Consider the following 25,810-nt stretch of genomic DNA (forward strand, 5'->3'; position numbering starts at 1 on the left):
TTGGGGGCCCGTGGTCGACCTTGGTTCCCTTGCGTTCTCCACCAGTGCGGTCCTGGGGTCCCGGGACTTGGGCCCCTTACTGGCCTGAGCAGTCCTCCCGCCGAGTGGGCGGGGCCTGGGGACAAAACCCAAGCCCAGACAGCCACGTTCCAGGCCAAGTTCCAACTCCTGAGCACCAAAGACTGGGGGCCTAGGCGCCTTCCTCTGCTCCGCTGCCCCTGCCTGAGCTCCTGTTTCTCCTGTTTCCAGACCCTCTGTGCACTCAGGGTGTCCTATCCCCCGGGCTCTCCCTAGGAGCTCTCCTTGCAAAGTTATGGAGAGGTGTTTGCACAGGTGGTGGTCATTGGTCTCTCTCTCTCTCTCTCTCTCTCTCTCTCTCTCTCTCTCTCTCTCTCCCTCCCTCCCTCCCTCCCTCCCTCCCTCCCTCTCTCCCTCTCCCTTCTCCTCCCCCTCTCCCTCTCCCTCTCTCTCCATTTTCTTCTCCCTCTCCCTTTCCTGTGTGTGTGTGTTTGTGTGTGTGTGTGTGTGTGTGTGTGTGACAAACAGACAGACAGACATGGTGCAAAACCAGAATTCCCGTATTTCTGGGCTTTATACAAGATTGATGAGAAAGAATCCTTTCTCCTAAGGGAGCTGACCCAAAGCACTTCTACCCAGTGGGACTGACCAGTCTGAGCTGACTGAACCCTTGTCAGGGATGCCTGCCTGCAGTGGGTCCTTGGGAATATCTGGGGACTTGAATTTCCCCAGGTTCTTGAGGTAGGACTAAGGGTGTGGACACTCTGGTGGTGTCAGGGGCTAATTCAGGGAAGTTTTTATTCCCAGAATGTGTGTTGAAGTGAGTGGGCAATGTGGATGGTGGCTGACTGGGTTGAGAAGAAAGGTGTGAGGGATGGAGAGTTTCCATTTTCTAGAGAGGTTTCTAGGTTGCCACTTCTGCCAGTACCCTATTCTTACAAGGCTTCCCTTTGTGGGTAGAGGGAGTTGCACCGTGAAGAAGAAGGCTCAGCCCTGGCCCAGGTGTCAGAGCCAGACCTCTGCCTGGAGAGGAGCCCTGGTAGGACAGTTCCATTTGAAAGGAATGATCTGGAATGTGAGGAAGTGAGCGTCCTGCTGAGCTGAGCAGATGTTTTAGCAGAAGGGTGGGTATTATAGAAATGGACAGTTTGGGTTTCCAGGGACTCTCCTCTAGCAGAATCTGATTCTGTTTGGTATAATCTCTTCGATCTTATGTTGTTTTGTGGGAGTAAATTAATGAACTGTGAGCTGGGCATGGTGGTACACACATGTACTTCCAGTTCTTGGTAGGCTAAGACAGGAGTATCGCAGGATTGAGGCCAGCCTCAGTCACTTAGTGAAGCTGTCTCCAACCTAGTGAGACCCTATTTCAAAATAAAAATTTAAATAGGGCTGGGGTATAGCTCAGAGGTAGAATGACCTTGGTTCATTCTCTAGCACCAAAAACAAACAAACAAACAAAAAACAAACTAATGAGATGTAACTTTCACCCTTTAACTTACTCAATTGGAATCATGGAGAAATGGCCTCTCCGGCACACAAGTTGTTTTGGGAGTCTCAGTTCTCTGCCCTGTAAGTAAAATGGGAGGATACTGTTCAGTTTATAACACTGCAAATATTAGCATCCACAAAACCTCTGGCGCTCTGCTGGCCTATCATTGCTGATCATTCCCATCCACCTCTTTCATCTGTTTCCACCATTGTGCATTTGTTGGGTAAGGTTGGGCTGGGGAATCAACATTCCGAAAAGAACCAGCAACATTGCATCCAAAGTCTATTTAAAACCTGCTTCAAATGCTTGAAATAAAAATATCTTCTCTTTTCTTAGAAAAGTCATTTCCAGTTTTGTTAGAATTTGTGCTTCATCGGGTCCCTTTTTCTGACAGAATTACATCCCTGTGCAAATTGGCATGTTACATAACCCCATATTTCCAGATCAAAAGTTACAACTTATGAGAAAGAAGGTGAATAGGAATTTAAGATAAAGATTGTTGGACCGCACAAGTGAGGGACTCAATTTAAGAGACCAATTCACACGGTTTAACTGTGATGAAGATTGAAGGTAAATGAGAGGTGATAAGCACACAGTGGTGCAGATCCTCCCCTGAGTCTCCATTCACCCGTCCTGTCCTAACCAACAGCTCCTCTGCCTGGGCACCAAGCCTTCAGTTTTTCCAGTCCCAGTACATTCTTCCACACCCATAAATCTAAAAACTGAAACAAAAGAACAATAAGATTTAAATCACTTTCTTGCAGATTTGATTCCAAGAGCCTACCTAGCAGGTAAATCGACGTCAATTTAGATCTAAGGGGGCAATTTTTACCTGCCTTCTTACATGGTCTATCGGCCTGGCTTATTATAACTGAAAGCTGAATCACTCCATCTTTGCTTTGTCCCTGCAGACAGCTGTGAGTGCCACTTTGAAAGTAACATGCCCTAGATCCCAGGAAGCCAAGCAAACAAGGATCCCAGAATTTGCAGTGCTCTGTATGGAAAGTGTCTAATGCAACAATGCAAACACATATATATGCTTAGTACTGCCTGGGTTATGTGCTTATTACTATGGCTCTCTTTATAATGGTGTTTTTATTCTAATTACCTACATAACATAGTAAAAAGAAAACACAAAGTAAGTCTTGCCACATTTTGGGTTGTATCTCGGTCTTTTCTTTATAAATAAAGAAAAATGAGACCAAAGTTATAATATTTTAATACTTATTTTTATTTAATGATAAAGCATGCAAATCTCTTACAACTTTTCCTCTATGGCAACATAGAGACCTAATGTTTGAATATGGCATGCTTTTCTTAACCAGTTCCAATTATTTGGCTTGTTTATTTTCACCTTTTTTTTAAGATACCAAAAAAGAGTCATCACCCTTATAAATTCTGTATAATTTTAGTATTTCCCAAAGAGAAGTTCCTAGAAAGTAGAATATTGGAGTCAAAGACACACACTGCAGCAAGACTTCTACCACACATGAAAAGCAGTATGGTAAACAGTGCTGTCTACATCTTTTTAGCCAGAATCTGGCTGTTTACTTTGCAATCCCTGTTAGGCTTGGGAGCTAAGGTGGTAGAGGAAGGTAGGGGTAATAAGCAAATCGAAAGCATGGGATTTGCATAACTTTGAGCTGTTCTGCAGAACTGATAGGCAAATCTTTTTTTTTTCCAAGAACATTTTTCTTCCCTTGCTGTCTTAGAATCATCACTTTCTGTAGTGCTTGAGCCAGCAGTGAAGTTGAAATATGTAAATATGTTCCTTAGCCTTGTAGGTGGGGCTGGCTCCAGGATAAATGACAAACTGTTCCTCGGAGAATGTGTCTTCCAGCTTTTGCTGCGGGGCTGGATTCCCCTTTTTCTTCTCTCTCCCCTTCCTTTGGCTCAGGGATCTCTGGCCAACCTGGGAGATCTTACAGAGAAGACAGTAGAGGTTACCTGACAACAAGCTTAGTCCCACCCACTGCACGACATTTTGCTGGAAAAATCAACCCAAAGGAGTCTCTTCAGGCAACCTGCCTACTTGGTGTTCCGAAAGCAAAAACAGCCCATATCTCGTCCCTTCCTTGCGTGATCTACTTGGATCAGAGGGTGCATGTGTCAGTCTTGCTCCTTCACGTGTTAGATTTCTGTGACCCAGAAAAGATTTGTTCCCTGTGGTTAGATAACTCATCATCTGACAAAGGATTTTGTGGGGATGGTGGGGGGAGTCTGGTCCTCTCCTTTCCAAGGTGCCCCCATGCTCAGCAGGAGACATCAGAGTTCCTTTAGATCAGATGGAGAGGCCACTCCCGGTTGTTGGACTGCTTGTCACTGTAGCGGGAGCTGCTCCGCTGGCCGCTGACTCTGACTTCAGAGGAGGCTTACATGCTGCCTTTGATACTTACACCACTCCAGTTTCACTAAGGAAGGCAAGGGAATGTTTCTGCCCTTTGTCATGTTCTGAACATCAAATCAAGCCTTTCTTTCACTTGAAAAACAGGTGGAAACAGGCCATAAGTAAGTAATGCAGGATCTGGAGAGCAGTGGCCAGTGCCTCCAATCCTCCTCCCCCCAACACCACACTTGTCCTGCGTTGACTTTGCAGAAGAAGAGCTCTGTAGCCTCAGCCAAAAGGGTGAAAACGTATCATTAACATCCTTGATTAATCATTTATGACCTTGAAAAATTAGGTCTGAAGAGTTTTTTTTTTTTTCCTTTCTCTCTGAAAAAGTCCATTTTCTTGCCATTAGACTGACTCGATTTCAAAAGTCTGGTGTTGAGCCCTTTGAGAGTCAGGCAGAAGGGTTGCAGCTAGTGAGTGTATTTATGGCTTTGGGTAAACTTTGCCAGTTCCTAGAACCCTCTCTATGAAATAGGTGGGGGAGAAGGGGGTGGATTTGATGTTTTATAAGTGAGTGCTTCTCAGATTTTAACATGGACCCATGCTGGAGAACCTCTAAAGAGACATATTCTGATTCTGTAGGTCTGGAGGTGCCCAAGAATCTGCATCTCCAGCTAGCATTTTGGGGGTTGCATGGTGACTGGACCTGGCGTCAGTAAGTCTCAAGCTACCTCTTGCTCCAGCTGTATTTCAGAAAGCAATAATAATGGTTCCTAAGAGCAAGAGGAGCTGTCTTATATTTGTGGAATTGTGCTCTAAAGGGATGCTTATTCTATTCTTTTGGATTTTGAAAATTGGCATCTTCATTTCTACAGAGTTGGGAGGCTATAGTTGGTCCCCTTGCCACTAGCTGTGGCAGAGGTGGAAGAACAGGGCAAGAGCACATTTACTGCTTTGCTGAGTGCCTGCTGAGTGTCAGGCAGCCACTGCTGTCCCATGTTCTACTAGAGGAAACTAAGGTTCAGTAAGGCCAAGCCATCTGCCTAAGGACACATGCCCAGGACTCATGTTTGACCTTAGGTCTCTCTGGCATCCAAAGCCTCTTTTCCCTAGAGTAACAACTTTATAACTTTGGAGAATGCCATAGAATTGAGATTGAGTGCTTGGCAAAGTGTTTCTCTTTAGAAGAAAATAGTTTTTCCTTTTTCCTGGGCCTACTTTGGGAGAGGATCAAGACATTTAAAAATCTGCATCATTATCATGCAAGCAATTAAAGTGCTTAAGAGCTTAAAAGCAATTTGTTCAAGTTGGTTAAATATCCACCCTCCCCTATCTTGTTTGTGTTATTAATTTACTCATCACACTATGACATCAGAACCATTGTGAAGGTAGATTTCTGTGTCTTCTGATTGGTGGAAACTTTCAGATGAAAGGGGTTTGCTTTGATGAGGTCTACAGTGAAAGGTTCCAGTTCAGGGTGAGTCAGAGAAACCAGCATTTTACTAAATAGGCCCAGCCCTTCTTTGGCCTCTGGATGAGAACTGGTTGTTTAAATGTTTTATTAAGGTGCAATTATTCTGAGAACCAGTCCGTAATGCAGCTCTTTGCAAACAGTAATTAGGTGATCCTCACATCACCCCACATGACTGATAAATAGCATTAACCCTCCATTTGAGAGAACAAATGGAAACAGAGAGAAGAGGGAGGAAGAGGCCAACTCTTGCCTTGACAGGAGTATAGTAGAGTCAGGTGGAATTAAAACACGACAGAAGTTCTCCACTTAATTAATATTTATTGTGAAGCATTAATAGTATAGGGCTGTGCTGTGCAATACAATGGTCATTCGTCACAATTTAATTTTAATTAAAATTTAATACAATTAATAATTCATTTCCACTATCCAGACTTTAATTGCACAGGAGCCACAAGTGAATAGTGACTACCATATTGGATGTTGCAGTTACAGAACTTTTCTATCATTGCAGAAAGTTCTCATGGACAGCATTGCTCTAGAAGCTTGGGATAATTGAAGAATAACACAAAGAACCTTGCCTTTGTGAGATTCTGACATAAAATTTCCTATAACAAGGGGTGCCACATGTTAATTGATAACTAACCCAAGGTGTGTCAGGGAACTTAGGGATAGTGGTTAGGGACCAGCTTCAGAAGACAAATGACAAACCCCAGTCTTGGGAATGCCACATGTCCATGGCATGACTAAGAGGTAGATTATTTAAACATTCTGTGCCTCTCTGCAGGTTCATGCTACTGTGTGTAACTCCTTTTATTAGCCAAGATTATTTTTAAGACAATGTTTAAGGCAGTGTTGGATCCTGAACAGGGTGCTGGGAGACAGGTACTTTCTTTTGCTGCTGGTGGAAATGCAAATTAATATACCCTTTTAGGAAAGCATTTTGGCAGTAACTGTTAGTAGTCTTAAAAACACTTATTCCCTTTAGTCCAGTATTGTAATTCTAGGAATCTAGCCAAAGAAAATAATCAGAGACAGGCAGAGAAAATTTAAGAATAAGTGTTCAAGCAGCGTGTGGTGGCACATGACTATAATCCCAGTATTTGAGAGGGTGAGACAGGAGGATTGCAAGTTCGAGGCCAGCCTTAAGCAATTTAGGGAGACTCTTAGCAATTTAGTGAGACCCTATTTTAAAATAAAAAAGGGCTGAGGGTGTAGCTTAGAGATAGAATGTACCTCAGTTTAATCCTCAGTACCAAAGGTGGAGGAGAACAGAAAAAGAAAATTTAAAAAAGAAAAATGGAGTAAACTATTAATTTTAGGGTTATTTACTAATGTAAAAACAGATAAGCAATTAGATTGGATAAGTAAAGTAAGCAGAGCTAGACAGTAGACTATCATACAAAGAGTAAAGGGTGCTTTTGAAAGCGTGATTTGTGATATGAAGTAATGCCATAATAAAAATATATTTTAAAAGGCTACATGTCACATGATTAAATCTCAAATATATATATTTTAAAGTAGGTATTTGTTGATTAGAACTAGAAATAAATAAGGTATTAATAATTGTAACCTGTGATACCCTCAGCAATTTAGTGAGACCCTCTTTCAAAAATAAAAAATAAAACTGAGCTGAGAGTGTAAATTGAAAGTAAAATACCCTTGGGTTAATTCCCCCAGAACCAACCTCTCCCCACCCAAAAGAGTAGTAATCTATAAAGTAATATAATTTTTATGGTTTGAAAGGTTTGATTTTTTCATTAAAGCATGTATGTGGAGGTACTGGGGATTGAACCCGGGACATTTTACCTCTGAACTATATCTCTAGTCCTTTCTTTTCTTTTCTTTTCTTTTTTTGAAACAGGGTCTTGCTAAGTTGCTGAGGCTGGCCACAAACCTGTGATCCTTCTTTCTTAGCCTCCCAAGTACTGGGAATACAGGTGTGTATTACCATGCCTTGCTCCTTAAAGTTTTATATTTCAATTCAATTTTGTAAAAAGCCTGAGCTAACATAGAAACATTGGCAACTACTACTACCCCACCACTACTATGACCACCAAAATACTGTGCTGGTTCTAATATAGGGTGTAGTCAGAGAGTCTTAGCTGTTTATTATTATTATTATTATTATTATTATTATTATTATTATTATTATTTTGGTGGTGGTACTGGGGTTCCTGGAAGCCTTTCTACCTCCGGGTTACACTCCCAGACCTATTTTATACTTTGTATTTGGAAACAGGGTCTCTTAAGCCAGCGCGGCTGGCTTCGAACCTGCGTGATCCTCCTGTCTCGATTACAAGCGTGCGGCACCACGCCCGGCTCTTGAATGATCCTTCTATAAGTAGGGAAAACGATAGGATCTGTCTCACATCTCCTGGTAATGAGGATTCAGCATTCTCTTCAGTAGAACATCTGGCTCATACAGGTAAATAAAGATGCAAAAGACTCCAGGGACTGGCACATGGCACTATCTAGAACAGCCTCATTTGATGCCGATGACATTCTCGGAAGATTGGCGGGATCCCCAGAGGCAGAGATGGGCATCACTTGGTTCTGAGATGTGACTCCATCCCTTATGTCCAGCTGACTCTGGTCTTGTGCTGTCTCTGGCACAGCCTGAGATGCTCTGTTCCACTGGGGCCATGGTGTTCTGTTCATTGGTTTCTTGGGGATGGACTTTATTGCAGTGCTGTGTAAATTCCTCTTTATTTCCTGAATTCTCTGCTCCACCCTCTCAAGAAATTAGTAAAGCAGGTTTGCAGGATAAATGATTAAAGGAAAGTAACTAAAAAGTAGCCATGAGCTGCTAAGTGACAGCAGCTATGAGGCTTGGCCTGGAGCCACATTCCAGGAGGAATCTAGGATGTCAGGATCTAGCTAACTTCTGGTCACATTGGAAGATCTCTCATATCTCCTGGTGATGGGGATCCATTCTCAAACTGCCCCCCTTGGCTGCTTGAAGAGGCGCTGAATTTGGTGCCACCCACAGGTCCCTGTGGGACCTTGGGCAAGTTACTAAATATCTCCCATGCCTATTTCCTTATCAGTAAAATCAGGATGATAATGAGAATTTGGCAGAGTTGTTGCTAGGATTATCATGAAAGAATGTTTGTGACAGTTTCATGACTCCTTGTTATTGCAGAGTTAACATTATTTCTAGAGCCTTAAAAGTAATTTATTGACTGGGGGCATAGCTCAGAGGTAGAATGCTTGCCTAGCATATGTGAGGCTCTGAGTTTGATACCCAGCATGGCAATAAATAAATCAACTACAAATAAAATAAAAGTAATTTATTGAGGTACAGCTAAGTCATGGGCTCCTTTTTCTTTAAGTGCTGATGGTTCTCCCATGAACTGCACTTAAGTTCATGTTACACAGTGGAAAAAAAGCCACCATATTTAAGGTTACATTCTCTGCTTTGATACTTGGTAGCTGTATGCAGTCAGGCCAGTTGCTTAGATTCTCCAAGCTTCCATGATTTTTTTTTTCTATTATAAAATGAAAACCAGAAGTGTCCCCCTCAAGGAGATTCGTGAAGCAGCTTGTGTAAAGCCTACTGGCCAGCATCCCCTACATGAATGGCATTTTTACTTTTCCTGTGATCTTCCTACCTGCTAAGCTCCTGTTTCTGTGACTCTGGCTTATAAACCTGCACCCAGGTGGGGTGGGGGAAAGCAAGGGCCTGGGAAGATCTGGAGGAACCCATTCCAGGGTTTTGTAGGTCGCCCTCCATGTCACCCCTGGCATCCCTGCCTTCTCAAAATGGAGGGGCCTGTACAAGTGGGGAAATGAAAGGCTCCAGATTGAGGCCAGTAGATCCTAGCTCCAGTGCCAGCTGTCCCTTTGCCACCCTGCATCAGCTTGATTACCCAACAATGGAAACATGGTTCTCTCCCTACTTTTCTGAGCTGCTGTTTGCTGCTGGATTTAGAGTTTCATCACAGGGCCTGGCCCCATCCCAATCCTGGCTCTGCTTAGAGAGCTCTTTTACCTGGAGACCACTAACTGAAGACCACCCTCCCAGTACCTTGGGTGGGAGAGGACCCAACATCAGAACTTCCTAAAGCTACCCAGGACAGAAAAATGGTACACAGAGCAGAGTAGAGCCTTATTAAACCTTAGTTCCTTCCCTTTTCAAAAACACATAAAGGAATCCCATATTGAGTAATTTATGTATGAGTTGAGTCCTAATTTACTTGAGCCCTGGGACCATGGAGATGGTAATCAAGGCATCTTTACCATCCCTGCGCCTTTCTGATAAACTGGGGCATCTCAGGATAGCACCGCTCACTCGGCCTGTCCTCCCGCCCCAGCTCAGGGGCAGCTGGCAAGGCCTGGCCCTGGCCCCTAGCTACAGGGATTGTCCTGTGGCCTACTTTGGCTCTTTTCATGCTCCTTTCTGGGCTGTGCCCTGTTAACCCTCCATGTACAATCTTCTGCCCGACCAGCGAGGCCTCAGGATTTCTCAGATACAAGAGATACCTGATTTGTGTAGGTTTCCATCAAATGCGTCTCACATGGGATTGCTTTCCAAAATCTGCACAGGACACTTGACACTACCCAAGGGCCTGCAAGCTCTGCACTTTCGCATGGTTTATGTGACTGTATATCTCTTAGGTAATATTTGGTTGAGAAATCCTTCCACTCAGTTGGATGCCTTTTTCTCCCACCTTGAGATTATCTGAACTCCCCCTCAGACTTGGAAAACAGCTGCATTATGGAGTGGGAGTGGTGCCGTACACCTGTAGTCCCAGGTACTTGGGAGCCTGAGGCAGGAAGATCTTTTGAGCTCGGGAGTTCTAGGCCAGCCTGGACAACATAGTGAGAAACCTTCTCAAACACACACACACACACACACACACACACACACACACACACACACACCTTGGTGCACATAGGCATCACCCTGGGGACTTGTTAAAATGTTGGTTCTGAGTTAATGGGTAGGAGGGTCAGCCTGAGAGTCTGCACCTCCAGAATCCAAGGTCCCCTTCACTTAGCAGGATTCTAAGACCTTCAGCTTCCTTCTTGCTTCTTCTCTGCCCTCCTCACCTTCCTAAGCCCAGGAGTATGAGCTATGCCTCATCATAGAATGGATGGAGTCTGTCAGCTGTGAGTATGTGGCCATCAGCGTTGTGGCCTCTGTGGTGGCAGCTGTGGTATGGCAGTAGACTGAGTGGTAGTCATTGGCATCATGTCACAGGATGATTGTAGTTCCATGTATTGGGATATGCTTCATTCATTAAGCCTCATAATGTAGTTTGGACTAGGCTGCTATTTTTATTCTCAAGAGAAGTATTAGTCTGAATATTCTAGCTGGGCATGGTGGCACATGCCTATAATCCTAGTACGTGGGGGACTAAGACAAGAGGATTGCAGGTTCAAGATCTACCTCAGCAACTTAGTGAGACTCTGTTTCAAAGTATAAAATAAAAATGGCTGGGGATGTGGCTAGGAGGTAGAATGCCTCATGGGTTCAATCCCCATTACAAAAAAAAAAGAAAGAAAGAAAAAGAAAACTCACAATATGTCTATCATTTTAGTGTTTTTTTCTGATTATACCAATAATGCATATAAATAATAGAAGATTTAGAAAACCCAAAGTATCTCAGAGAATAAATGAAAACGGCCTATCATCCTACCATGTAGAAAGGGTTCCTTCTACCAATTTGTTTTTCTCTCCAGTGTTGTTTCTATACTCTCCTGTACTCCTATTCTAATTCTCCTGTACTCCTATTCCTTCCCATCACCACTTAGAGCAAACTGTACACATTGTTTTGGAACATTAATATATTGTGATCATTTCCTGGTGAAATTAAGTTTTTTCCCTCCACCATGACATTCAATCGCTATGTAGTACCCCACCATACAACATACCATTATTTCTATAACTTACTTCCTACAATTGTTTCCCATTTTTGACCACTGTAAATAATGCTGGGATCCACATTATCAGGTGCTTGTCTATTTTTTTTTTTTCAGCCCAGTGTCCTCACTTAAAATTTTTGGGCCGCAGGGCGTGGTGGCGCACGCTTGTAATCCCCGCGCTTGGGAGGCGGAGACAGGAGGATCGCGCAGGTTCGAAGCCAGCCGCGCTGGCGTAAGAGACCCTGTTTCAAAAATATAAAATAGGTCTGGGAGTGTAGCCTGGAGGTAGAAGGGCTTCCAGGAACCCCAGTACCACCAAAAAAAAAAAAATTTTTTTTGGGGTCAAAGATTATGCAGATTTTTAGAACTTTTGATATTACCCCATGGGCCTGTGGGAGGATGTAACCAAGATTAAGTTTTCTCCAGTGTTTTGGGTTTTGATCAGGGGAGTTTTTAACCAACACCGTCATTTTGTGTGGAGAGAGTTGTAGAGACAATCACTTCTCAGGGGTATTGGGGTACCCCTGGAGAAGCCAAGAGCAGGCAGAGCCCCAGGACCCCTGCTCAGGGCTCTGTGTGATACACTATGTCGCTCTGGATGAGATGGCCAGGAGGTCAGCAGAGGTGACCTAGAACACATCTTGCTGCCTGGATCTCTGAAAGTAGAAGAACTTTCAAAGGAGAGAAGAGAAGAAAAAATAAAGGTAGTAATACAGTGCCTCCAAAACTCTAGACTCATGTATCCAGTTGGCTCATTGAGAATTCTGCTTGAACCATCTCATGGGAATCTCAAACCCAACATGGCTCAAACTCATCTTCACTGAGAAAACTGCTCTACCTGGGGTCTCAGCTCATCTCAGCCAATGATAACTACGTCTTTCTTCTGGTTCATGGCTCCAAGCCTTGGAGTCATCTTTAATGCCTGCATTTTTTTCTCTGCCTTATAGCAGAGAGCCCTTCGAATCCACCATCATAATATACTAGAAGCTGGCCTCTTCTCATCATCTTTACTGCCATCTGATCTAAAGACTTCTGTTTTTTCTCACCTGGATGGATGATGGCAGTAGCCTTGGTTTTGGGCTCCCTTGCAGTTTCTTGTCAACATAGTAGCTAAAGTGATTCTATTAAACATAACTCTGATCATATCACTCATATGTTCAAAACTTGGTAAGAGATAAAGGCCAAGGTCTTTGCATGATCTGCAGAGCCCCCTTCCTCCGTCACTGGGTTTCCCAACTGCAGCACAAATCTCACCTTCTGCCCTTTGTCCTCTGCCTCGGTGCTTTATGGGCACCTGTCAGGCTGACTTCTGCCCCAAGGCTGTGTGCCCTCTGTCTGGACTGTTCTTCACCTGGACATCTACATGGGCAGCTGTTCACCTCCCAGTCTCTGCTTCGATGTCACCTTTTACACAAGGCTCACCCTGCCAGTCCTAGGGTAGTCACAGTCTTCCACCCCAGCTCCAGCGTTCCCGACCTCCCTCACCGTACTCTGTATTTTCTTTCCACAGTGTTAAGTACTATGTTTTATATATTTAACAAGATTACTCTGGCTGCTGTGTTAAGAATAATCTGAAAGAAGCTGGGTGGGTCAAGGGCAGAGCATGCTGTATAATTTACTTATTTATCATGCATATTGACTGAAAATAAATAAAGGCTACCCAAATGGGCACAAGCAGAGAGTATTTGTTCAGGGCTCCTTCTAACAAGGGAGACAGCCGCCATCACTTGCCTTTGTCAGAAACTCAAAGGCAGGCAGGCAGGCAGGGGAGGTAGCCAGCCTCATAGTGAAGGGGGAGGTCCTTCTCATTATCCATTGTTGCATGGGGAAGCTGGAAGTGGGCTAACCAAACATGAGCATCCTATGTGACTTATTGCAAAGCACATTTGGATTTCTTTAGTTGGAAATAGGTGTAAAAATTAGGAAAGCTGGCAGGTTATTGACCAAGTTTTAATCATTTTTGGCTAGTTGTGGGTCAGAGATGTGTTTCCATATATGCTCTGGCCATTGTCCACTTGTATATTCAGTCTCTCGTGATTTTTTTTTTTTTTTTAGTACTGAGGATTGAACCCAGGGGTATTCTACAACCTCAGCCCTATTTTTTATTCTTTATTTTGGAACAAGTTTTCTCTACATTATAGAGGACCTCACTAGGTGGCTGAGGCTGCCCACAAACTTACAATCCTCCTGTCTCATGACTATTATTACTATCTACCAGGGTAAAGAGTTTTCTCTTATGTTCACTGAGGAAACTCTCATGCCTTTAAGAGTGTGGCAGTAGGCAGCCCTTAGTCAGTGTTTACTGAATCACGCATGCTATTTGGTCCACATTATTTTATTTACTCCTTACAAGCCGAGTGAGTTCTTGTTATTCCTATTTTCCATAGGGGCAAATGGGAATCAAATAGATCAGACTTCTTGCTCAAGGTTACCCTGCCAGTGAGTGAGGGGGCTGGATTCCTACGTAAATCCCCAGGACCATAGCAAATGTTCTTCCCTCAGAGATGTTTCTAGTTAGATTTGGGAAATGAAGGGGCTAGAGAACTTACTCAGCTTACCTAGTGGCAGAAGCCAGAAGCAAAGTATTTCCCATCTTCAGATATCACTGAATATTGAGACAAAATGTTGAACAAAAGATGTTCAGCCTCTCTTTTGATACCTGCGTGCTGATGAAGGAATAATTCAGGTTCCTAGGAAGAGACTTTCCCTTTATAAGCTCTCACCGAAGGCAGGAAATAGTGTGGGAATATTTATTCGAGACCCCAGGTTATGTGATATCTCACAGCACTAGGTTTTGAAGACCATCACAATAGTGCATTTGTGCTTGCATATGTGTGTGCACATGCACATGCGTGTTCATACCTGTAATTTATAGCACATTCTTGTAACTTTTCAAGTTAAAGCATTGCCATGGTAACTCTATGGTTGTTATTTCTTGATCTGTTTTCCTCACCCATCTCAGTTTCCCATCCTCTTTCTAGTCAGGGATTTAAATTAGCTTGTCCAGAAGTGAACCCCAGAGGCGGGAGGCAGAGGCTAAGGAGAGAGAAGCAGGCACACAGATGTCACAGAGCTCACACCACAGGGTGGGAGCCAGGTCCACGCGAGCAGACCCCGCCAGATAAGACAGGCCAATTGAGCCCCTACTATGTGCTGAGCCCATTATTATGGGTTGAGCACAGCATCTCTGCAAGCACGATTTGTAATGTTCCATCACCAAATATACAAATGATGGAGCCAGGATTTAAATGTGGATCAATCAGGCTCCAACTCTATTTTTCTACTTCAGCACTCTAAGACTCAGGAGAACATGGCCAGGAACTCGGATAGTCTCTTAAGGGTTAACCAGAATTGATTCTCCTAGGGCTCCAGTGACCAAGGTCGGCCAGGGCTGAATGGAGAGTTGGCTTCAGTTCGATATCAAGGAGGACATCCTATCAAGTGTTGAAGTAAGGGTTAAGGGAGTGAGTCCCCTGTTATTGGAAGAGGTCAAGCAGGGGCTGTCCAGGCTATTAAGGCGATGCTCTGCAAGGGACTAGGGTAAGAAATTAGACTCATTGTCCTGGTTTTCAAGTTAGTGATAGAATGGTTGGCTTCCTTTGGCAGGTCTTCTCTTAAGAATAATGATTAGTTAGGCAACAAGAGCTTGTTGAGCAAGCTTAGCCTTGGATTAGGTGTGATTCAAAACAGAAGAGCAGGAAAGTCTGCTCAGACCTCAAGATATTTAGTATCCAGGGAAAAATATTTCAAGACACTGTTTATGTAAGAGTTAAATTGTCTAAGACACCTTGGCCCAGGTTGTCTCAATTGTAACACCACTGACCAGGTAACTTTTTGTTGGGAAGGCTGTCCTATGCATTGTAGGATATTTATCAACATTCCTGGATCACTATATTCTAGAGCCTCCTCCACCAGTGGTGACAACCAAAGAAACTTTCAGACATTACCAAAAGACCTGTGTGAGTAAGGGAACAAAATTGTACTTGGTTTAGTACCACTGGGCTAGCTTGGGCGACCTTTGGCAGATTTCACTCTTGGACTTATTTCTAGCCTTTTTATCCTGCAGTAGCAATATCTGCTCTATGGAAGCGATTGTATAGTACTCATCAGACTTCCACCACATGGCACAAAGACATTTGGGGAAGAAGTGAGTTCTGAGTGAGCTTTTCAGCTCCTGGAAGCAGGAGGTTTGGCCTCACATCTCATCTGCCATGGGCCTCCTGGTCCAGCTGTGTGTGTGGACTTGCTCCCCTGTTTTGGTGCAGGTCAAGAATAGGCCCTCTTTATTAAGTATGAATTGGAAATGTGTTTCCATGCGTGCAGCTCTCTTGCAAGACAAATTACCCTGAGTAAGCATTCAGAGCTGGCTTGGACGAGACAGGAGCTACAAATGTAGTTGAATATTTCATGAAGACCCTTTCAAAGCACACGCTCCATTCTTGTGTATGGTGAGGGGAGACTGGACAGGTTGGGAGTCAGATTACCTTAGCTGGAGCCCTGACTCTCGGGTACAATGTCCCTAAGCCTTAGTTTCCTCGTCTGTAAAACATGGATGCTTGCAAGATATGTAGGGTTTGTTGTGAGGATTTTAAGAGGTAAGAGAGGTAAAGGACCTCACTGGGTGCATGGCACATAGTAGGTACTTAGTAAACAGGTCTCTAGTTGAAATCTCAGAATTTGTGTTGTTAGGGACAGCACAATCCTTTTTGGTGGCACAATGGCATTAGATTCCTTGAGGGACTGAGTTTAGAGAAGCCTGCTCGTCTTATCCTTTGAATGTAAGGTTTGGGACTGGTCCTATAATCCTTGGAGCGCTCACCAGTTGGTCCCCTTCAGAAGACAGGGTGTAGAGAATTCCCTCTACTTCGAATGGCCCAGCTGAAAATACTTCCAATTTAAAAATAAGCCAGCCTATCAGAAAGCTGTTTCAAAAATATAGAGGTGGCAAGCAAATGCCTGCCTTGCTTTTGCGCAAGGATAAATAATCAGAAGAGCCAAAATAGAAGTGTGGAGAGGCTCTCCCACTCCAGCCCCTGCCCCAGGCCCAACCACGTGGCCCCAGGCCAGACCCTCACTCCTCCTATTCCTACCAGGAAGCCAAGGTTGTCGTAATGAAAACAAGAGGAGTGTGGTGTTTTGTAACTATTTTTATACCTACATCAGACTTGATGTTAGTGCTTCTGAATTATTTAACATTTTTCTTTCTCAGCTGGCCTCTCCAGTGAGTTTCTCTCCGGGGGCGGAGGGAGTTGTTTTATAGGAAACCACAGAGGCAGACAAACACTGACTGCAGGGCTTCTGCTCTTCTACTAAGAATGACATTACTAGGTATCCTGTTAGGAACCAGGGGCCTCATATTAAAGGGAGGTAGCAGTTTGGTCTCCGTTTTGCAGACAGAGAGGCTGAGTGAGTTGCAGAAGCCCACCAGGCATGCAGGGAGGAAGGCAGGATGCAGATGGCTCTGATCATAGTTCTGGTGCAGCTTCCACGGAGATGGGCTGCCCGCCATGCTGTCCTTTACCACGCATGCGCGCGTGCGTGCTTGCTTTTGCGTGCACTGGGTAAGCTCTTATCACCCAATAGCTTATAGGGTGCCAGATCAAATCACTCCCAAATAATGTAGAGGTGAGTGGAGGTGGGTAGAGAGGTCTCTGAAGGCTGGGGAATGGGAAATAGGAATGAAGGGCTCTTCTGTACTATTGTAGTCTCAGGGACTATCGGAGCTTCAGCAGGAGGCTGGCCCCTGAAGTTTGTGGCTTCCCAAGGCATTTTAATAGGCGGTCTGTCAGCATCGTGAGGCTCTCCCCCTCCCCCAAAGTGAAGTCCTCCTCCTTCCAGCGGTATCTGCACCTTGGGCCTCTTTGAAGGGGTGATGATTGGCAGTTCCAAACCACCCCTAACAAGGGGAGGCAATGAGCTGGACTCTTATCTTCTGCCTCTCATAATTAAAGTCTATCATAGACTTCTAATGGGCATTTTGAAATAGACATCCAAGCTTGAAAGGAATCCTGCTGGAGAATGAGTTGGTCTCCCTGCCACCGTCTAGCTGATATCTGTTTTTATTTCAGAGCCAGAGAAGATTACACATTTCCTTATTCTGTTCCTCCAGCTCCTATCTAATTATCAGTGACCCCCAGATGACTCTTTCAGGCGCTTTAAAGGCCTCATTCTACAGTATGTGAAAACCCCATTAGAATTATTATATGATTTCTGTGGGAGATGGGCCTCTGAAAATTAGCTAGGGACACTTATTTCAAAAGTGCCCATCGTTATGGTTTCAATAAAATTCCCTAGGAAAAAGCAGTTGTTAGTAATGTTAATAACAGCTGTATTTTGATAGGAAGGTGCTTTATGACTGTATCAAGTGGTATCCCATTCTGTTACATAAAAGTAAAAATATTGGACATGGCCAAATTCCTTGATATTAAATTTTACATACCTGCATAAAATACTAGATTCTTCTTTATAGATAGATAGAGGAGACCCTGTCCTTTTTTTCTTTTTTTTCCAGATGACTCTATATATGAAAAATTGTAGACTAGGTAATGGAATGCCATTCCAAGTTAGCTTCTTAGGAAAAATAATTTGACTTAAAGTTTTATGAATTTTATAAAAATTGACCAGTGTGTTTCAAAACAACTCAGCAAGAAGGGAGAAGAGACCGAGTCACATTTTAAAAATACTTGCCATGGGCCAGCTACTATCCGGCATGGCCCAGTTCATCTAATGCACAGGAGCATCATGATACCCAGATTTCATGGTTATTCTCCATACCTTAGCAGTGTAGTCAAAGCAAGAACTTAGCAAAGCTAAGGCCCTGGAAGGTTAAGTAACATCTCTAAGGCTACATGCTGGTAAGACTGGCACTGAACCTGGGTTCACCTGAACGCAGTGCAGGCTCTTCCCTCACCCATCCTGGCTCCAGGGCCTGGGTGTTCAGCAAACATTTCCATATAGTGTGTCTATGTGAAAGTGTATGGAAAGGGGTGATCATGTTTTATCATGGGGGAAAAGAACCTTTGGAAACATCATGTCCACATAAGTTTTAGAAGTGCCAAAATAGATGAGTTAAATTTGCTCTTGCCCATAGGAAATCTCAGAGCCTTTCCTATGCTGGTATCAATTGCAAGTGGAAGTAAATAGCACTGAAGAGTTCCTAAGCTTCCAGCATTGGGGGTTGAAAAACGAGGTTGTAGAACATATCACATGAATAAGGCTCCTTTAAAAGGAATCTTTGGGAGATAACTCTGTGGATTCCTGGACACACAGGGATATGGTTATTCTCCATATCTTAGCAGTGTGGTCAAAGCGAGAACTCTGAGAACCTGTAGTGCTTGCTAGCTTGCTTCTTGTTCCTACCCTTCCCAACCTATTTTACAGGAAACATCAAAGGATTTAAATATAAAGAATAAGGACTTAACATTTTTTTCATAAGGACTTAACTTTTTTTTTCTCATATGTTATCAGGAGAGAGAAAACCTTTACTATGTATTGGGAAGGATTTGCATTGTTTGAATGAGCTAAAAGACAAAGATAAAGATAAGCTTTTAACATATATTTGGAACAAAGAGAACACAGTGGATTCAAATCAAAATATTTAAATGTCCTATTCCATTAAGAGAACCTTAAAAAAATAGTTTCTTTCACATTATCATGTTTTTTTTTTTTCTCTCTCTCTCTTTTGCTCTTGCTCTCATACACACACAAAATATTACACGGGAAATCTCACATCCAAAGCTCCTCTATCTTGGATATGGAGGGAACCGGGGGGGGGGGGATAATTTTTCTTACTCACATAGTTGGGGAAACTTAGGGTGTAGAAAAGAGAAGAACCTTTCTCCATCCCACAAAGCCCATTCGTGGGACACCTGACTAAGGCATGGTGACAGCAATGATGTCTAACATGTTTGAACCCTGCTGTCTGGCAGACCCTAATCTCTTTACCCCTTCACGACCCATCCAGGGTGAGATGTTAGTTTCACTTACAGACTAGCAAAGTGGAGGAATGTTAAGCAACGTGTGCCCTGGCTGACAACTGGCCACACAGTGGGATCTGGGCCCACTATAAAGTCCAGATTGCTGTGTCAGGTCTGGAATCAGAGCTATTTAACTGCTGGTCTAGTTTTACTATCTCCCCCACTGCCCACCTCTGACTCATAGAAAAGAGCAAGGGTTATGCTGATTGTTTTCTGTTGAGCCAGAGGGAACATGCACATCCCTGGCTGCGGTTGCTGGGGGGGCTAATATGAGTGTGGAACAAGGAGAAAACCTCATCCCTGTGGGCTTGAGCAGCTCCACTTCCTGTTTCCAGCTGCTCAGGTGGTTTTTGAACAGTGGCCTATGAGTCACAAGGCAGACAAAGGCCACTGACTCAGCTCACAGAGGGAGGCACTCTCTGGTCTTAACTCCACATTTCCATGATTTGCAGGAGTGGTTTTGAATGCTTTTCTGTATGTTTTTAAAATCCAGGTACATTTTATATCTCCTTGACCACTTTAGATGTAAGTTTGTCCTGAAGGCAGGGAATTGGCTTGGTTGCTGTCATGAGCTTCTTTCCATCCTAGGCTTCGAACATTTATGAGCTAATCCTGGTATGGATATGGCCTGGCTGTGAACATTGCAGTGAGTGCCTCCCAGAGCTATACCTGGAGAGACCATGCATTGATTAAAATGATGCCACCATTGCTGTGCATGAAGTTGAATTCCTCTTTAGGAATTTGGGACCTCAGTCATTCATTCACTAAGCTTTTCAGCTAGTAATTGCCAAGAGCGTGCAATCTTCCAGGTGCTTTGTGGGGAAAGTCAGAGGAAAAAAATAATTCCTACTTTCGAGGAAAAATCAGCCTGTTGGAAGATACAGCCATATAATAGAGTGATTAATTGGAAAGGGGTGTTGATAGGTACTGACAAGAGCCACCTCTGCCTAGAGACAGTCAGCAATGAGCTCACACAAGAAATGAAGCTGGAGCTGTGTGGATGGATTCTGGGTGCAAGGAACAGCTTATGTCAATACACAGGAATATGAGAAAACAAGTTCTTCCAGTTGGAACAACAACCCAGGCAGAGGATGTCTATTTAGGTATCTGGTTATAAACTCATGTTTACCACTCTTCTCATGGTTAGAGTATCCTGAAAATCTCTTAATTTAAGTAACACATCTTGGCTTGAACTAGGTAAGAGGAAGCAGCCCCACATGAGCCACCCATAGTCCAGAGAAAGAAGCTAAAGTCCAGAGGAGCCAGTGGGTTGGCTCAGAGCCACTCAGGTTCCTTTCTACTTACTACATGGCTTTGCTGGGACTCATGCTCTGGACTAGCAAAGACTCCAAATGTGTTTCTAGTGCTTACCTAAGAATCAACAACTTCAAGTACACCTGCCATTAAAAAGCAAAAGGTATATTTCTTTTAGGTGACTTCTTCAGCATAGAATGTATGTGCAAAACATTTCTATTCTTATGCAAGGCCTTAGATTTGAGTCCCTCAGTTAACTGCTTCCCAGATGTCTGTTTTGCTGCTACTGTTATACAGTATTGATATATTGATCAAGTCTTCAGCCACAGTGTATCTTGGCTAAACTGTCTGAAGGTTCCTAGCAAACAGGAAGGGACTGAGTGACAAGAAAGTGTTGATGTTACATTTATCTACAGTGTCTTTTTCTGCACCATCTGGTTATATACAGATATCCTGACTGTGCCTAAGGAAGAAGATACAAGCTTTGAGTAGGAGCAGCACTGGCCAGATGTGCAGTGCATAGAGTTTAGGCAGAAACCTGGGAAGGAATCATTGGCCAGCTGCTAAATGCTTTCAGGCAAATTACCTGCCCCCATTGAACCTCAGTTCCCCTATCTGTAAACTTTGGTAATTATGAGGGTGACATTGTTGTGATGTATGTAAAATCTTAGCATTGTATCCTTTACATAGTAGGTAATAAATGATAATTAATAATGTTATTTTTCATGTCCTAGTTAAAGGATGTTTGGATTATTTTAAATAAGCAATTGAAAGGACACTCATCATCATAAGTCATTAGGGAAATGAAATTTAGAGCCACAGTGAGATAGCACTTCAAACCCTCTTGAATGTCTGAAATTAAAAAGACTGATTATACCAAGTGTTGTAGAGGATGTGGAGCAACACGAGTGTAAAATGAAACTACCTCTTTTGGGAACAGTTTGGCTAAAAACAGAAAGAAGTAATATCCTATGATCTAGCCATTTTATTCCTACCTATTTACCAAAAAGAAACAGGTCTCACAAAGATTTGTACAGAAATATTCATAGCAGCTTTACTTATAATAACCAGGAATTGTAAGTGACTCAAATGTCCATTACCAAAGGAATAATAAACTAATTGTGGTATATCCATACAATGAAATATTATTCAGCAATTAAAAGGAATAAATTTTGATAAGCCCAACAGTATAGATCAGTATATATAGATATGAGTCCATGTATTTAACATTCTAAAAATGGCAGAGTAATCCTCTTATGATAGAAAGCGGCGCAGATCAGTGGTTGCTTGGAGAGAATGGAGAGATTATATAGGGGGACAGGTAAACTTCAGAGGTTGATGTATATATTTACTCTTTTGATGCTGGCTATGTTTCACAGTTGTGTACTGATACTAAAACTCAAGTTGTACAATTTAGACAGAAGCAGTTTATTGTATATCAAGTGTAACTTAACAAAGATTTTGTTTTTTAAGTTTATGTTCACTGTGAGGCAGGACAAATAGAACAGATGTATGTTTGTTTACAAGTTGATAGATTAGCCCCAGATCCTGCTGCAAAGAATAACTTGACTCCTACTCACTGGTACTGTAGGCAAGTAACTTGAGCTCTCTGAGCTGCAGCATTTCCCTATGAAAGTAGAGGTAATATATCAATTGCATCCCCTTGCTGTGGTCTTTGAAAGATTTAATGAACATAAAACCCTTTAGCATCAGTCCCACATATAGTGGATGCCCCCAGTGGCTGTCAATAATGATAGCATCATCTGCTACCTTTAAGGTCTGTACTTAGATACAGGCCTAGTCTAGACTTAGATACCCCAAACCACCTACAAATAGATGAACGTTTCTTTGACTTAACCTGTAAGAAGTGCTATGCTCTGTACTTCCTTGGAGTTTAAATACAAAAGCTTCCAGGGTGCTCTGAGAAGTTTGCCCTCCTTTGTTGATGAAGCACGCTTTAATTTCATAGGTACTAGTCCCATCCAGCAGAAATCCTTTTTGGATTAGGAGGAACTCCCAAAGAAAAACACTAATCACAGAATTTTAGAATCAGACCAAACAGGGACAGCCTTAATAGGGATGGAAACAGGTCTGATCCAAGGTAGCAAGATGGCGGGGTCAGGAATGAAACTGGTCCCCTGGGCCCCCAGTGAGTGCTATTGCCTATGTATGTGGCCCCACTCTGCAAACCAAACAATGGCAAGGTCTGATGAGGTCTTGTTCAATGGATCTGAACTCGGATTCTTAATGAATGAGGCTTTAGGTTCTGTTTGATATTCAAAATGCTCAGGAGGAACCTGGCCAAAGTTTTCAAATTTTTTTGCTCATGATCCAGAACAGGGCTACTTGTTTGGGTTCCACCTCTCCATTCAGACCCTCTGTTCTCCACTCAGACTCTCTGTCTCAGGTTCTCGTGTTTCAGATTTATATTAGATAGTTTTGGAAGTGCATACTTGAAAAAAAGTAAAAACCAATGGTGTTTTTGTTGCTTGGGCTGTATCTGTAGGGGCTAAAGAGTTTTATTAGTTCTTAATGATAAGCATCTTGGAAAGGTATATTCTTGGAGGCCCAAAGCTAGAAGACTGCCACAGAGGCACCTCTGGTGAGCAGTGGGGACCCCTCCATGTGTGTGAGTCTTAGCACGCTTGTTCATAGACATAGGCAATGGTAGGCATGTTCAGATGGCATCTTCATGGCCATTTTGTTCTCCCACTTCTGGGGCTACCCCTGTGGGATTGGTAGGCAGCATGAATATGGTTCCTGGTAACAGTGAGGAGAGAGATACCTGATGTAGCTCAGTAGCTTCTGAAGATGGCCAGCTACTGTGTGGATGGGTTGGAACCCAAATTCCAAGTTCTTGTCACTCTTCCAGAACATCTGTTCTGGAATTTCTCTTAGGATTTTGAGCCTGAAGCAAGTGCCTTCCAGGAGAGAGAGAGAGAGAGAGAGAGAGAGAGAGAGAGAGAGAGAGAGAGAGAGAGAGAGAGAGAGAGGGAGGGAGAGAGAAGAGGGCACGCAAGAAAGAGAGAGGGAGGTTATGTAGGTACATGGCAGAGCTAAAGAATTTATTTCCCCTTTGAAGGCAAAGACAAGTTCAGGGTGTGTGTGTGTGTGTGTGTGTGTGTGTGTGTGTGTGTGTGTTACTGGGGATTGAACCCAGGGGCATTCTACCTCTGAGCTATACCCCAGCCCTATTTTTTATACTTTACTTTGAAACAGAGGTTCACTAAGTTGCAGAGGGCCTCACTAAGTAGCTGAGGCTAGCTGAGAACCTGGATCCTCCTGTCTCAGCCTCCCAAATACTGGGATTACAAGCATGTGCCACCACGCCCAGCTTCAGGTTAAGTTTTAAAATGTGGAGATAAATGCATTCTGTCTTTCAGTTCCTAGTATAGCATTGATATAAGTTCCGTGCAGAGCCACAAACAATTGATCTTTCTTTTCCTTAAAATATTTCCATATATGCATTCTCTATGTGTGTGCATGCATATGTTTACATAAATATTTTTCTCAAGTTTATGATGGACATGATTCTTCTCTTTTTACATACCTTAGTAAGTCTCTTCTAAAAGCAAAGACATTCTTCTACATCACCACAATATTTTTATACCTAAGAAATGAATAGGAACGCATAGTCATCTAGTTTCTAGCCCATAGTAAGATTGACCTAGTTGTTCAAAAATGCCTTCATGACTTTTTCTTTTTTCATAAACCAGGATCCAAACACGATTTATGCATAACATTTGGTTGGTATGTTGAACCAACATTACTAATAAGCAGTTTTCTTGAGCTAGAATCATCTCCAAATTAGTGCTGCAGCCTTCTCCAGCTGAGGCAGCTGTTAGGGGCTGACCAAAAAGGTCTTCGGGGAACACTGTGCCTTCCCTCTGATGTCCGCCGACCAATCAGTGGGAGGAACTGGAATCACTATGCCAGGATGGAAAGTCTCAGCTAGGCAGGGAAAGGCAGAGCTACGTGGCTCCTTGATGGAAAGGCTGTTGGTTGTGAGGAGCAGAAATCCGAGTCCTGAAGCTCTGGGCCTGTTATTCAGGAGTCTGGGAGTTGACAGAGGGGCCCTAAGTAGCCTGAGTGTGAGCCCGTGGGTATCTTTGAACAGGAGACAATGCCAGGAGACTTGGGAACTCTGTGAAATAGGAGCAGATTTGGGCCACACAGGTCCTAGAATGTGTGCTTTTACTCTGGTTCACTCTTTTCTGCTTCTCATTTCTGTTTTTCAGTTATAATACTTGAGAATGAGCATGGAGATTACATTTAAAAAAAGAAACAAACTTGCTGTAGCCTGACTAGATGGCTCTTAATTGTCACACATCATTAATGCATGCTGTGAGTCATAGTTTGCTGAGATGCCCACCACTGGTCATCTTGGCTATGTAGTGGCTGCAAATGCTGTGATCAGGCAGGACACCAAGGGAGCACACAGGAGACGAACCCATGAATAAATGCACAAAGATACTATGATTCGTGTGTTTCCTCCGAGGTTAGCACTAGGAAGATTGGGAGATGCGGTACTTATTGTTTTTTTTTTTTTTTTTGTGGTACTGGAGATTGAACTCAGGGGCATTCTCTCTCTGAGCTACACCTGCAGGCCTTTTTGTTTTCTTTATTTATTTTTTTTTGCTTTAGAAACAGGGTCTCTCTAGGTTGCTGAGAGTCTCAACACATTGCTGAGGCTGTCTTCAAATTTGCAATTCTCCTGTCTCAGCCTCCCAAATATTGGGATTACAAGTGTGTACCACCATGCCCAGCAAGATGTGATATTTAATGAATACTTACGAGTGCTTATTATGTCATAGCACTGCTTTTGTAGCTTTGCAAATATCTCATTTCATTTTCTTATAAGCCTATTGGGTAAGGACTATTACTTTTCCCACCTCATGCTTTAGAACACTGAGACATAGACAGGCCAGGTGCCTTGACCAAGGTCACATGGATAGCATGTAGTAGGGCTAGGACTGGATTCCAGGTAATGCAGCTTAGGAGTCTACTCCAGCTACCTCCCTCTGTGTTGAGTGGAGCTGGTGTTCCAGAGTCAGGGAAATCACTTCAGGAACTGATGGACCTTGAGCTCCTCACCAGGGCTCTTGCCGAGGTTATCCTGGGCTCACAGACACCACAGGGCCTGTGCCCCAACTTGACCATCAGAGGGAACCAGATGTCTTTGTCACTCCTGGGCCTGATGTCTCACACCCTGTTGATGACTCTCTCATGGCAGGCCTTTGGTGACTGTGGGTGCCTCCTGGATGTCCTCTGAAGCAGCAGTAGAGCTAGAAAGCTGGGTCCAGTGGCTCTGTCTTCCTCCTCATGACCCAGCCTGGGCACCAGGGCCTCAGCCCAGCAGGAAGGCCAAGCCAGCAGAGCTCTGTTTTACGGTGGTC

Source organism: Muscardinus avellanarius (genome assembly GCF_963383645.1).
Source record: "Muscardinus avellanarius genome assembly, chromosome: 1".
Lineage (NCBI taxonomy): Eukaryota > Metazoa > Chordata > Mammalia > Rodentia > Gliridae > Muscardinus > Muscardinus avellanarius.